The 14539-nt window shown below is 40.8% G+C and overlaps 1 protein-coding gene across 4 annotated transcripts in view; it reads left to right on the top strand.

Annotated features, from left to right (window-relative positions):
* Positions 1-4477: 4477 nt before the first annotated feature.
* ZNF536 (zinc finger protein 536) overlaps positions 4478-14539 on the top strand; it is a 495063-nt gene continuing 485001 nt past the window's right edge. For all 4 annotated transcript variants that reach the window (XR_012647462.1, XR_012647463.1, XM_075008654.1 and 1 more), the window contains exon 1: positions 4478-4575. The gene's annotated coding sequence lies outside the window, so the exon portion shown is untranslated. The remainder of the gene's footprint in view (positions 4576-14539) is intronic.

Here is a 14539-nt window from a genome sequence, read left to right on the forward strand (position 1 = left end):
TGGAAAGAGATGGGATTGAATCTGGGGTGCTGTACTGGAGGTGAAGAGGTGGTTTGGGAATATTGTGAAACCCTGCTTTGGACAACTCTCCCTGGGCTCATGTATCTTAAACCACAGAATCCTAATTCTCTATTCATCACTCATTACTTAGCTGCCCCACAAACCCTACGGCATAGAGTCTTTGGGGATTTCTCCAGAGCTGAAGGGCTTTTGTTCCATGTTCTCTTGTCTCTGGGGGCTGCCAGCACCAGGAACCGCAATGTGTGACATATTGGGTCTGGGGTGATCCCAGCCCAAGAAAACATGGGGTTGTGGATGACAGGGATAAAAAGAAATGTGGGAGGTGGGGAGGGGCTTGCGTTGCAGATATATTTCTGAAAGACACCTCATTAGGTTCATACCCCTGACACTTTTTAAGTGGGGTACTCCCAGGCAAGCCCACAATGTCTACCTGGCACCATTGCTTGCCTGAGGTGTCACAAGGAGACCTGCTTAAGGTGACCTGCTCTCCTCCTTACACCTAGGATCTGGGAAGTTCTTGAGTTGAAACCTTCATCTCTCAGATTGAGATGGGCCTTCCTCTACTGACTGGTTTAATTGCCTTGTTTCCAGGGGTGAACCAGTTTTCTCTCTCACTTAGAGAAGCTAGAATCTGTTCTGAGAACACGCTTCCCTTTCTGGGAACTCCTACTTGCCTCTGTTGGCGTTCAATTGGCCACTCTAGACTAGAGAAGAGAGAGAAGAAAAGAAACAAGCTAAAGACATATCCATCATTCTGAGGGGCGGGTGCAAAAACCTGATTCTTGTTCTTCTTTTGCAACTCTGTGTAGTCCTCCTGTGAGCAAAACATGAATCCCACAGAGAGGGAGAAAGCTAGTCAGTTGTCTGAAGTTCCTTTATAGTCAAGCCCTGTTTCACCTGTCTCACTTGGCTTTGTCTCAGGAAAACTCACTGTGGATTTTTCCTGAGCCCCTCTCCTGCTGTAAGTCTCTGGTAGTCTCAAAACCTTTGACCTCTGATTAGGCTGGGTGTCACTTAACCCGGGTCTTTGAAAAGGCACTACTTCATATAGAATTTGTATACTTAGCCTTATATCATAGAAATCATTAGGTAAAATCTGTCACTCATGTTCTAAAAAGAAAAATATGGCTGTAGTTGAGACTGCTAATAATATTCAGCTGTGATAGGGTTAAAAGGCAACATCCATTTCCCCATTATCTTGTTTAAAAAGTGCCTTTTTTAAAGTCCATATGGCGACTTCCTTTTGACCTGCTTTCCCATCCTCGTCTCTTTGTCAGGGCTGTCACTTATAAAGAATCACTTGACTTACAATAACAAGTTCAAAAGAAGACAGAATATAATCAGTTGATCCACGAAGAATTGAAATAAAGAACACCCCCACTGCTCCAGTTATCATTCCCATAGAGATAGTGATATTATTGATGTGATTGCTATGCTAATTTCTATAGAAAAAAGTTGTATTTTGGAATTTGTTCAAAGAGAATTTCAGACACATCAAATTGGAAAATGCAGAGTGAATTCTTAAACTTTTTAGTATAGGCATGGGAATTTTTTAAACATTGAATGGCTATGGACAACTATTCAAAAACTTCACTTTAAAATATCAGCTGGGGGGAAATAGCTATTTTCTCAGCTATTTCAGAAAGTTATTTTACTGCAGTTGTAACAAAAGTCTTACTTTACCTATAGCATTATTAATACAACCTCTATTACCTAAAGAGGCAGGTTTGTACCAAATAATCCAGAGACAGAGGTTGGGGATTATAAATGATGGGTACAATTAGGTCCAGTGTTTAGGAGGAGCTAATTAATAAATCCCCTTCCTCTGCAATTCCATCGTCTCCTTGGGAATTACCACAAACATAAACTTTTTTTCCCTTGGACTTCTATTTTAACTAGATGGATTCTGCTTGTGATGTTTTGCTTTTTATGTAGTAAACTGATTTAAAATGTATGCCAGTCATCTTCAGGGAACTCATTTCAGACAAGATGAAACTAGTCTTACCTGAATCAATGTTTTAAGTGTCCCTGTGGCTCAGCATTTTGAATAATCAATCTGTCTCCATCGCTTCTTAATCATGCGCATCACAGTCTTTTTTATTTGTCAACCCTTTCAGATCCTGCCTTTTTGTTATTAACATGCCCCTAATGTCACATGCAAGCCTTTCTTTAAAACAAGCTGCTCATTGGTGTATTTTGATACTTTTTATTATTACTAAATCTTTTTTCCCATAATTACACCACACTCATTATATAATCCCATAACAAAGAGTCTATTGAGGCACCATGCTTTTGTCAACTATGGGACACAGAATCCATAATTGCATTATTCAGCTTCCCCCCTCCCTCCCCTTTTGCTTTGTAGAAGCATAACCTATTTCACCAGTCACATTTGCACCTTGTTTGCTTGGTTATATATTATTTACTAAATCGTTGCCTGCAGATAAACCTTGTAAAGTTGCTTTAAAAAAGTTATTTGTTTGATAATTAAGTCCTGAAAACCCATCGTTTAATGATTATTCTGAACCCATAAGGCAGAGAACCTCCATGACGTTTTCCTCTAAGTTTAATTACCGTATGCTAATTTCCTTGCCTACTACGTGATTAATTAAAATCATATTTTCATAATCATTTGGCACTAGTATTGTTTTAGAATTATCATGATCCCCTAAATAGTGTATGTAAATAAACTCGGCTCTAATGGAAAGAATCAAAATGCAACGCTGAAGACCTTTATGTGTTTGTATGCATGCGATTGGCAACATAACTGGCTTATTTACATTAAATACGCCACAAGGTTACAGTGCAGATCAACGTCACTTTATCGCTGATTACTTCTCTTAAACGCCGGAGCTGTGACTGATGCTCCGGTCCCGGTGTCCACCAAGATTTACCCTGGAGTTTTTAAAAGACACAGACTTGAAATAGTTTCAGGAGCAGGTAAGAACGACGCTTCCCCCCCCCCCAACCATACGGTAATCTCTTCGCGCTGGATAAAAAATTGTTTAGCAAAAGGCAGGCATGCAAGTAAAGACAGGCGAGGGGGGTTGATCTATGTCTGAATAACAAGTCTGACAATCAGAATGTGTTCTTAGAGAATAGATAGATTTTAATAAGTGTGTTTACATGAGCTCAAGGTCAAGACCAAGCTGCGCTGTGTTAAATGGTTTCTTAGTTGCTAGACAGAGAGAAAAAATGGACGATCACAGACCATTCTTTGTAGATTATTATATCAAGGGTTCAGCTTTTGGCTCATCAAAGCTAAATGCCGCAAGACCTATCTAGTTGCTGTGAATTATGCCAAGACGACAATGGAGTGCTTTTTTAATGGTACAATGCATTTCACCTACCAGATAGGGGGAGTCCGAGCTGAAAGATGGGAATGTCTTGTGATGTTGGGTGATCAGTATCAATGAAGGGGGCTCTTCTGAAAAGAGGCAGATTAAAATAAAGCGCTCGGCACTCGGGATGTGTTGCAAACAGTTAGGAGGGCTGGCCACAGTGGGCAATCGTGACAGCTTCGCGCTACACTTTTCCCCCTCAGCCCAAGAAAATGATCAAGTCAATCATGTGGACATGCTTCATTATTCATTGAACACAATCTTTTACAACGCTTCGTTTACGGGCGGGAGTTTCTTCTCCGCTTTGCTTTAAATTGTAAGGTAAGAAAGACAAAGGTAGGAGGGGGGGCTGCGGGGGGGGGGGTCAGGCTCCGGGCGGCTCCCGGGAGCGATGGAAGAGGCTCCAAAGTCAGTTTGGACTATTTTTGTTTTTTGCTGTATTTCTTTTTCTTTTTTTTTTTTTTTCATCATCGCAACGGGGCCTGCGTTTTCCACCGTGATTTAAAAAAAAAAACCCAGATAATTAAATATCCATAGCAGTGACGTTTGCAAGCAGGGCTGTCAGGGGAAAAGCAGAAAATAATGAAAGGAGCCGAGAAGCCATTGAATGGCGCTATAGAACTTAGCCTGGAGAAAACCCTCCGGGTCGCCCCCCTTTTCCTGGCTCGCTTCTTTTGAAACCCGGTACTTACAAGAAAGCGAGGGAGGGAGCGGAGTTTGCCGGGGGGTTGATAACCAGGGTCGGACAGGAGCAAGTCAGCCCCCGGCAGCTCCGACCAACCCGGCCGTTAAGTTGCCCAGAAACTTTTCGGGTTTAAAGGGTTGGTGCGGAGTAAACTTTGATGAAGTGACTCCAAAGGGACCCTCCCGCCTTGCAGGCTCCCGGCCACCCGGAGTGCAATGTGTAAACTCCCTCCTTTTTTTTTTTTTTAAATCAAAGTTAGCGGATGCACACCATGTGTCAAACTTGTGCGACTCCAGTGCCTCAGAGACCTGCCATTTTGTGCTCTAATCGACCTCTTATGACTAGGAGCCGTGCATAATGCTTGGAGGAACGTTATGACATTCAAGTGGGCACTAAATGTCAGCTCGGGTTTCAAACCTTGCAGCCGGGGGAAGGAAGGAGCCTGCCGGAAAACACTGCCGGAGGCGCAGGGAGGCACCTGTCAGCCCCCAACCCCGAGGCGTTTGTAATGGAGAGGAAAAGTAACAGGTTAAAGAGGAAACTTAAATTGCAATCCCATAAGATCAGAGAAGCGTCTTGCAAGGAACGGGGTTAGGTCAAGGCGTCCGCGTTCATGCTGGGGGGTGCGGAGGTCTGGGCAAGGGGGGGGAGGCTGGCTTGAAAAAGTGCTGCGATGGGAGGAGTGGGACCGTCTCTCTCTCTTTCTAGTCCACGGGGGCGGCACTGCTCTGCTCTCCTCGGGCTGAGGCGTATTTTGCAGGGGTGAAGTACTGAGGAGAACAGTCGGAGGCGGGGGCACGGGATCTGTTTCAAGATTTTAAATGAAAGGAGGGTCTTTGATGGGCAGGGAAGGAATGGAGATGTGCAGGCGCCCATCTGTTGCCGTTTTGCAAATAATTAATATCGGTACAACTCTGTGGAGGAGAAAAGGGTGAAAGGGACAGGGATGCTTGGGAACTCAAAAAAGGGCGGGGGGTGCCTTTAAAATGGGCTGTAGCTCTTTCAAGAAGACTGTGGCACAGGTTTGATTGGGTCCAGCCGAAAAGTTAGTTTTTTGACTCCTACAGTATAATTGCTATCAATTGATGCCCAAAAGCCGCCTCTCTGTAGAATATTAAGGCGCTTTATGCATTCCTGCACTTTGGGGAGGGGTAGAGAAATTTGAGGGGAGAGGAAAAGTATAGAAGGAGAAAGGGCTGGGTAGCCTATTTACGTGCATGGATGTTATTGTTTCAGGGGTTTTGTTTGGCGGATATTGTTATGTCTATAATAGTGTCTAGGCGGAGACGTGATTTGTCAGATCCCTTCATTTTCACTTTAGCAGAAAATGAGCTGGCTAAGCGCGGAGTCCTTGCCACCCGAAGGCGCTGAGGCTGCTCTGTTTGTTATTGAACATGCATGGACAAACAATGAAAATACTAAACCCAGATAACAGGCAGTAGACTGGTCTTTGAAAAGCCCCTTCAGAAAGCATGTGCGCGTCCCCTTGTCTGTCTGCTTTAGTATGTAGTGCACTTTGAGAGCTGTGCATTTTTTTTCCCTTGTGCAGTTTAAAATCAATCCAACAGGGGCCGTGTTTGCTGAGCTGATTTGACCGGTTGATACAGATACCAGCCGCGAGCCTCCCTGAGTATGGGGGGGAGACTATTTTAAGTGTCATAATTAAGTTTAGAATCCTTGTTTGGGTTCATTCACTGCTCGAAGTGAGGAGGACTGGATGCTTGTAGGTCTTCTCTGAGAGGTACTGGCCCCACGCCTGGGCATGATCAGCTGGAGAGGAATGTTTTCTTTTCTAGTATAATATAAGAAACTATCTTTTTTTTTTTTTAACTTGTTTAAACCGGATTTGATTATTCCTGTGGAGGATTCCCACCCCCATCTATCACTCAAATCTTTGTTCATTGTTCAGTGATTGTGGCAAGGGAGGCCCCCTTGCTGGTTGGATGTTGAAACAGTAAACCGGAATGAGGAGGGTGGCTGGAAAAGTGGACATTGCAGCTTTAATTAACTTCAAGATGCTTCAGTGAGGACCAGAGCATGGTGGTGATGTTGCCTCAGAAATCAGTCCAGTGCGGTGTGTTGCACTGAACTGTTACGCTGTCACCATCATAGTGAATATTCACTACCTGTCTGGAGCAGATCTGCATAATTGGACTTTTTTTTTTATATGAAACTTGTTTGCCAAAACCCAACCCAACCAAAAACCCAAGCGAAAACCGCGGCGAGCTGCATGGTTATAAAGGGTTCAAACCTATTCGAAAAGTAAGTGACCTGCCTAAGTACATCAATAGGTTAAGTGCAAATAAGATGAGAAGTGCTTCTGAAAGCTGTACATTCCCTGTGTGGTCTCTGGGGTGGTTTCTCAATAGCAGGATTTTTTTGTAGCCTGAGGGATTTTAGGTTGTCTGTCGACTTTCATAACTTTTCCCCTCATGCTTCTTACACAGGGTGAGGTTTTTGTGGAGTGTGTGTACCTGTAGTGCGGGGTAGTGGGAGGATGGATTGGCAGTTTGTGGATCTGGGGTGTATTGTTACAGCTACTGTGGAAGCTAAATGTGTACTGCTTTTCAGGAGTTCATCATTAAATTTCTCCAATTACTCAAAGGTCTCTCTCTCTCTCTCTCTCTCTCTCTGTGTGTGTGTGTGTGTGTGTGTGTGTGTGTGTGTGAACTCACTTTTAAAAAACAGTTAACTAGGCTGTGGGTCTCTACAGCTCCATATAGCTCACCAAAGAGGGAAAATTAGTAGGATAGTGAGAAATGCCAGAAAACTTAAAAGCACAGTTGTAAATTGTAATCGACAATCATCCCTTCTGAACTAGATGGCTGGTTTAACATACTCTCCAGTGTTGAGGAACAGGTATAGGAGTGCTTTTTTGCAATCACGATCTGTGGGTTAGAAATGCTACGGGACGAAGTTTTATCATCAAGACATTTAAAAGCTTTTCCTCCTAAAAGGGGAGCAGTGACTCAGTATAACATAGTAAAAGTGCTAAGCCAGTGTATAGTCCAAGCCTTACAGTGTTTCTCTTTCCTTCTTGCTGAAGGCTGTTTTAGTTATGATGTCATTCTGATAGTGGAGAGCAAATGTCTCCTGATTCTACCATTAAACGCCTGGCTGATTTGCCTGATAATGATAGCATTGACGTCCTGCTCCTTGACAAATGCAAGCCCTCTGAGCCCTGTGAATTAACTTTTTCCCCACAGATGAGAGCTAGCTAGCTTTAGGACTAGCTTTATGAATGTAGAAGTGCTTCTTTGACAGATTATTTTGAGCCCTGTTCATTTTTGCAACAAAAATACTCTCCAAATACCATTCCTATCTATTATAATGCAGTTTGGGCCTGATTTTCAGAAATGATGAACCTGTAGTTCCCATTTACTTCAGACAGAGTTCTGGGTGCTCAGCATCTCTTAAAATCAGGTACCTATGTTCATTAGACAGCTAATCTTTTTCTCTTGAGTTTTGACAACTTGAGGGCTTTCTGATTTTGTAGTTGCAAAAAACAGCTTGAGATGCATATCTTCAATATCTGTTTTCCTCTTTCTGTCGTATTTGTTTTTATTCACATTACAATGGATGTACTGTTATTTGTATTTTAACTTTTCAAAAATTGTAAATTAATTTGCTTAGGGTTCAAAGAACATTATAAATAGAAAACACTACCAATTTGATAAACCACTTAAAATTGGTTTGTAGGAGACTATCCACTAATGTCTCAGATGTTTAGTAGTTGGAATCTTACTCCAGTTGATCCTTCCTTAAGCAGGGGACACTTATTGATGTCTGATCCTTTTTCAGACCTGTAGATGTGACATTACGTTTATACTGCTGCATGAAAATGAGATTTAATGTTAATTTATTTAAAAATTGCTAGGTATTTTTAAAGTTTCTTTTTTGCTACTTTTCAAATGATGGCAGTGAACTTAACGTCCTTACGCATGAAAAAAGGTTAGTCCTCATAATACTTTTGCAGCAAATTTGTCAAAATATTTCTATTTTAGAACAATGTTTCACAACACAGTTCCCAAAGTATTACAGAAATGCTTTACTGAAATGATTTTAATAAATTTGCACTGAGTTTGTCCATTGCACTGGGAAAAAGAGAAGATATTGTTCTACCCGGGCTTTCCTAACTTCTGAGAATACTTGAAATCTCTGATGTTCAGCATGTTGTCTGGCATTGTCTTCACTGAAAATTTATATAATGAAGAGGTTGATTGTTGTATTTTCGTCCATGCTAGAGGCCAATAGCTCAACCCATTCATGATCAGAGAGGAGAGTAAGTAGTCTGGAAGTTGCAGCACCAGTACCACTACTTAGCTTGCAGCAGTGAAGCAATGTTGAGATCAGGAATTGTGAACTTCAGTACAGAAAGCTGAAACATTAGGTTATTTACCCACTGTGGGAGCCTTAGGGAACAGGGAAATTTACACGAGACCAGACCTATAAAATCCATTAGTTCGTTGAAATGGGCTATTTTTATTTCCCATAGCAGCACAACTTTTCCTCAAGTATAAAAAAAAAAAATCAGTATAGGTCATTTTTTTTCAAATGTTTCTTTTTGCTTGAAGTTGGCTGTGAATTGCACAGGTGTCTTTGAATAAAAAAGGCATTTGCATGGATTTATTTGAACTTTATAAAAACATCCAAAAGAAAATAGTAAATAGATTTATTTTTCGAGTCTGAATGAGGACAATTACAGCTTTTTAGTATCTACTGATTTAGCATGTTTTGGGAAAACATTAGTACATTTAACTCTGCTTCTGAATTTCTCTCAGATTTCTGAATAGACGTAGCTAGTCTCTTCATAACGCTAAAAATGGTATGATGTTTGAAATGCTATTTTTTAAATTCCTCCATTCAAACTTTGCATCTTCTGTCTCATCCCTCATCTCATCTTTCTGAGGGCATTACGTGCCTGTGTTTCATAGGTATAAGCATTGTGTATTCAGGAGAGAAGAAAAATATATTATGCATTTCCCCTTTTACATAAACATGCTTAAACTTACTGGCAAGAAAAGATGAAAATCCAAATTGTTTCTAACAAATGGTGTTTGGGTACAGATGCTTACTGAACAAGAAAAAAGGATGCAATGCTGTGAAGGAAAATATTTGTATGTACAAGTACAATAATTTTGAAACCTTTAAGTGCATGGTCCTAGGAGATATTATCAGAATGTGTATTTCTAATTTAAAGTTCGGGGATTGAATGTTACAGGGTACTGATAACAGAATAGAGAACTCAGAACTAAGTCACTAGTCAATCTGACCTTGGTCTGAAGTGACTGAACACAGTTATGATCTTATGGATGTTTGGTGACCAACATGAGATGAATTGGTGGTGTCATCCCATTTCTTAGCAGATCACAAGAAACACGTCGATGTTGTCACTCTTATTGGCAGGTTCAGCAGTGAAGCTAAACAGTGAATGAACATGGAGATTTGAAGTACCCTTTCACTCCCCTCAGCTATCCAGACCAGAGATGAAGCACATTGTTAGGGCGGTGAGGGGACATTTGCATTGGCCCTGCCCAGCTGTACTAGTTCTGTGAATAAACACACATTCTAGAAGGGAGAACATGCTATATAGTCTGAATCTTTCACATGTGTTTAAATTCACTTAAGATTTCATGTGCACTTTATGGACTTGCTAGCTAACCAGCTGCATCAAAAAAAGGAAAAATCACAGATTACTAGGCTAATCACAATTAGTCTACCATAATTGCCCTATCTCTGGGATGGGTTCTTGAAAGCATTTTAAATTCACCAATTTTTGTCGGTCTTAATCTCTATATACTGTGTGCGATTGTTTTTAAAGAGCCTGGGTTCACGAGGTCAAGATGAACTAAATGAAAGACAAACAGTTTTTCATAATACCATTATTATTTAACACAAATCAGGAAAACAAAGTCAAAACAGCCGCAGCAGCATTGGTGTCTGACCCTTGTTACACTGTGCATTGCAGCATTTGTCCTGTGTCAATCTCACATCAAAAGGCAGAATAAGATGATTCTTCATTAATAGATTGCCATGTTGTTAAAAAAAAAAAAAAAAAGTCAACGTAACCTGCTGTGGGAGGACTTTAGGGTCGAGGATGCAGTGCCTAATAATATAATGGTTCTTAGCATTTTCACTGTGTGTTTTACATCTTGATAACACTGAACAAGCCCCAAAGCTCAAATTTTCAGAAGTGGCCGCTAATTTCTGGCACTTCAATTTAAGACCCTCAACTTCAGACACTTGGCATTTTTGGAAGAAGTGAGCACCACAGATGTAACTCTCAGTGATTCCAGTTGAGAGTGCTCATCGCCTCTGAAAATCAGTCATGAGGTATCAAAAATTGGATGCCTAAAAGAGGAGGCGCCCAAAATTAGTCTCCTTTAGAAAATTTGGCCTTTTCTCACTGATAGTATTAGCTGATTTTATAGATAAGGAAAGCTAATGCAGGGAAGTTAAATGACTTTACCTATGCCAGATGCTCCCAGTCTGGTGTCATTATGTTGCCTAGGTGCAATGGCTGAAGTCCTTGCTCTGTTGATATCAATGGGAATGCTGCCATTGACTCTTCTGGGGTTAGGATTTCACCCAATGCAAGGAGTTTCAGAATGCCCCAGTTTCCTTTTCAGCCTTAATATAATTATGGTCACTTCTGGGAAATGTCTTCACTCTGGTAGTACCCTGTGTCCCATTAGAAGCCTTCCTCCTATTTTGCATCCTGGAGACGTGCCATTCTAGTTCTTCTGTTTGAGGATGACTAGAGCCTTATTTCTCATTGCTATGGAGTAACATCCCTGCCCACATGGCCCAGAGCTGTATATTGTCTCTCCAGCAGTGCAGATCTCTGCTGGTCTGGGATGTGAGAGGCTGAGAATCAGACTTGAGCAAACCATGCTAAGTTGAGGAGTAGACGTTCATTTATTTTTCTAAATGATAGTATAATTTGTATGAAGATTATTTTATTTCATTGCTATAAAGTGGTCTCCAAAGATTTGCACTGACATTGTTACCTTCAGCTTTGTCACTGGAATATTGTTTCTCACAGAGTATAGAAACACACATTTATAAGTCTGCTTAAATCTGAATTTTAGGAAACTGGGAGTAAATACTAAACTCAGGCAGAATTACTTAATGCAGAAGGGAAATAACCATGTGGAATAGGTTACAGGAAAGGTAATAGAATGAATAAGTATAAATGAGTTCAAGAAAACTGAGGTTTGCTGCTGGAGAAAAAGACTGAGTGCTCTAGTAAGAAAAGCAAGGTGATACAGATTGAATTTTATATTAGAAAGAGGCTGCTGGGTGACTTTTTTCTAATATTTCTTATTTTAATAGATCTGCATGAGTGTACAATAGTGAGGGTTTGTTTTCATGGGTAGCAATAACAGCGTCTCCATATATTTGCATTGTCACTTTCATGAAAGTGCTGTAATGGTACTTAGATGTAAGATTGTCTGTCTGAAACTCAGTGCTTGTCTATACCAAAGGCCTATGTACCATAGCCTTTGCTGATCTAGGTGTGACAATGGAAATCCCTACAATCTATTTAGTGTATTGGTTGAGAAGTGACTTGTATTGATGTAGGCTAAAGATGCATTAGTACAAGTCACTTTCTACATTGATGCCAAGACTAAGCACTTGCTCTGCCGTACCTACATGACTACAGTGAGACTGGCAAAATAAACTCTGATGTAGACAAGCCCTTGTGGCTTTCTTCATGAAAGTCTGTGTGAATGTTTTTACTGGTTTCAACCTGTGTGGTTGCAAAGCAAATCTCATCTTGAAACTACTGTTTCACTTGCTTTTTCATCAATATCATGTTTAACTGAAAATTTCACACCGTGTTAATATAAAACTTCTATTTGGTCTTTCTTTGCTGAGAAAATAGATAAAGGTTTGCATGAATTTCAAGGGCCTAATTTTCCTTCCAATGAAGCCACAGGCAAAACTCTCTCTCTTTTCAGTGGGAACAGCTTGGACCACCAGGTCTAACAAAACTCCAAAGCAGGCGTGCCTGATGTGTGTTTTCCAATGCTTTTTTTCCTAGGGAAAAAAGGTGCCAGAAGTCAAGCCTGATGATGCCTCATAGGGGCTAGGGTGTTCTGTTTTAATACTCTGGTCCCCACACTGCTGCGGGACCAGTGGAGGGCTCCTGCCCCAGTCCCTGTGCTGCTGCAGGACCGGTAGTGAAAATTTTTCTAGTGTTCTAGTGCAAAAAAGGTTCCAGAACTCTGTGCCCATGCGTTCTACCAGGGAGAAAGACCTGGTACTTTCTATTTTCATTTGAACACTTAAAACAACTCTAGTAAGCTCTTTCTTTTTAATGTCAAATTGTCTCAAGCCAGTGTGTGAGATCATGCTCAAAGAAAACTTTTTGTAGTTTTATTTCTTCATGTACAAAACCTTTTCCCGATTCATTTCTTCAAATCTCAGCGCTTTATAGTTTGAAAAGACAGAACTTATAGACTGCCTCAAATTTGAATTTATAATTAAAGTGACTATATATCACCCTTAATTAACGTGCTCTACTATGTAAGGGGTCTGTTCTTCATTGATTCATTGGGAATATGCTGCAAGATTATGATTCTTCTTAATGGAATCAGTGGGAAAGAGACTCTATAATTTTGGTTCCCTTCTGTTAATACCACGACAGGAATAAAAGCTAGTAGACTACTTTGTTCTTAACATTACTATTACACTCTCTCTTTAAAGTATTTTGGGCCTTTTCAAAATATTCATGGTGTTTAAAGAAAAACTCATTGATCAGAATGTGTTTTATTCAAATGCCAAAAGGTACACGCATGTGTGGACTTACATACAATAGCTGTAAATATTGAACATGCTGTTAGGCAAAGGAACAATAAGGAAAATAAAATTTCCAGGCTGAGTTCATATTATTTTTTATTTGTTTTATTTCCAGTGTTAGATGCTTTCCAGATGTAAGAGAGAGCTTGGTTCTTACCCTGTAAGAATTCATAATATAAAATATGAATGTTCCCAGGGATGGAAGGTGTAATATGCAAATGAAATCTAAAAGCCCCATGCTGATGAGTCACAGTAGTAATATAAATACTTTGTAAGCCAGTGTGGATTTTTGTTGTCACACCATTAAATATATTATGTATTTGAACTTAACTGATTGAAGTCCAGTTCTGCATCCCAAAAGCTTAGGAATTGGGTATGCAAGGAATACAGGGTTAGTCTGTTAGATTTATAACATTTTGGCTACATCTACTTGAGAAGACTCTGTCAACAGAAGTGACCGTTGGAAGGAATTTACTGGCAAAACTTCCGTCGACAGTTTGCATCTACACGTAAAAGCAGATAGAAAGAGCAATCTGCTCAATCGACAGAGAGCAGCCAGGCTGCCTGACCCTCTCTTGATAGAACCGCTGACCGAAGCTCTGAAAACAGGGCTGCGAAGTGAACTGGAAGCCCTGTCTGTTGACAAAAGGGCCCAGAGAATCTACATGGCTGTTTTGTCAACAGAACACTGCTGAGAGAGATGTGAAACCTGAACGAGAGAGTTATAGTGCTGCTGGCAGATGTGCTGGCTTTTGTTGACAAACACATTTTGTGTTTAGATGCTCCATGGTTCTTCCCAACAGAAAGGGAAAAGCCTCTTTTATGTAGATGTAGCCTTTGCGAACAGGAGTGGTTTATTTTCTGTTTGCACACAGATGCACTCAGTAAGCGGTAACAGAAATCCCACAGTAAATTGTTTAATACAGCTGGATGTTACAGGGAAAAAGTGTTACATTAAAACTGTCAGTCTTGTGGAATACCCCTCTCAGGGGAGAGGGACACAGACAAAGAAAACTATGTGAAGCCCCGAACCCTGCTTGAAGTTTCCTACCATCTATTCCTTCAAGGTGGAAAGGTTTATTGAGCTGTGGAATTTAGGATGAGGTGAGAATCCTTGGGGAGTGGAGTCAAGAGATGTCCACATTGATAGATCCTGTTTACTTATTGCTCTTCTCCTCACCCTTCTTTTTCCAGGCAGCTCCATCAGATGCTATTGGTTGGGTTCCCCTCTGGGACGCTGTGTAAAAGCTATGGGGGTGAGCCATGGGAATAAATTGTGACTGGGAGTTCTGGTAGTAACTCCCTGTTAGATATTGAAACCTGGGAGGATGCATGATAGAGGAGGCATGCCATGGAGGATGGGAAGGCAATCTTTGACTCTGCAGACTCTCCAGTCATCTCTTCTCATGAAATAAGTGACAAAATAGTTAGGTGTGTCTCCAGAGAGAGAGGAATGATGCTACTGGAGCTCAGTTACTCCATTTCCATGGCAAGCTGGCAAGATCTGCCCAATTGCCCAGCTGGGGGTTTGGACCCATATTTTTCAAAAGCAGTTTTCGTTAACTCTGTGATAATGGTGTGAGTTATTAAATCCAAACATTTTTAAACCCTACATTTCTCTATTTTATTTTTTTTGCCTTTTATTTCCTTTGAAAATAATGGAATTGGTTGCACTGGTTACTTTTTT

This window comes from Carettochelys insculpta, chromosome 14, assembly GCF_033958435.1.
Source record: "Carettochelys insculpta isolate YL-2023 chromosome 14, ASM3395843v1, whole genome shotgun sequence".
Classification (NCBI taxonomy): Eukaryota; Metazoa; Chordata; order Testudines; family Carettochelyidae; genus Carettochelys; species Carettochelys insculpta.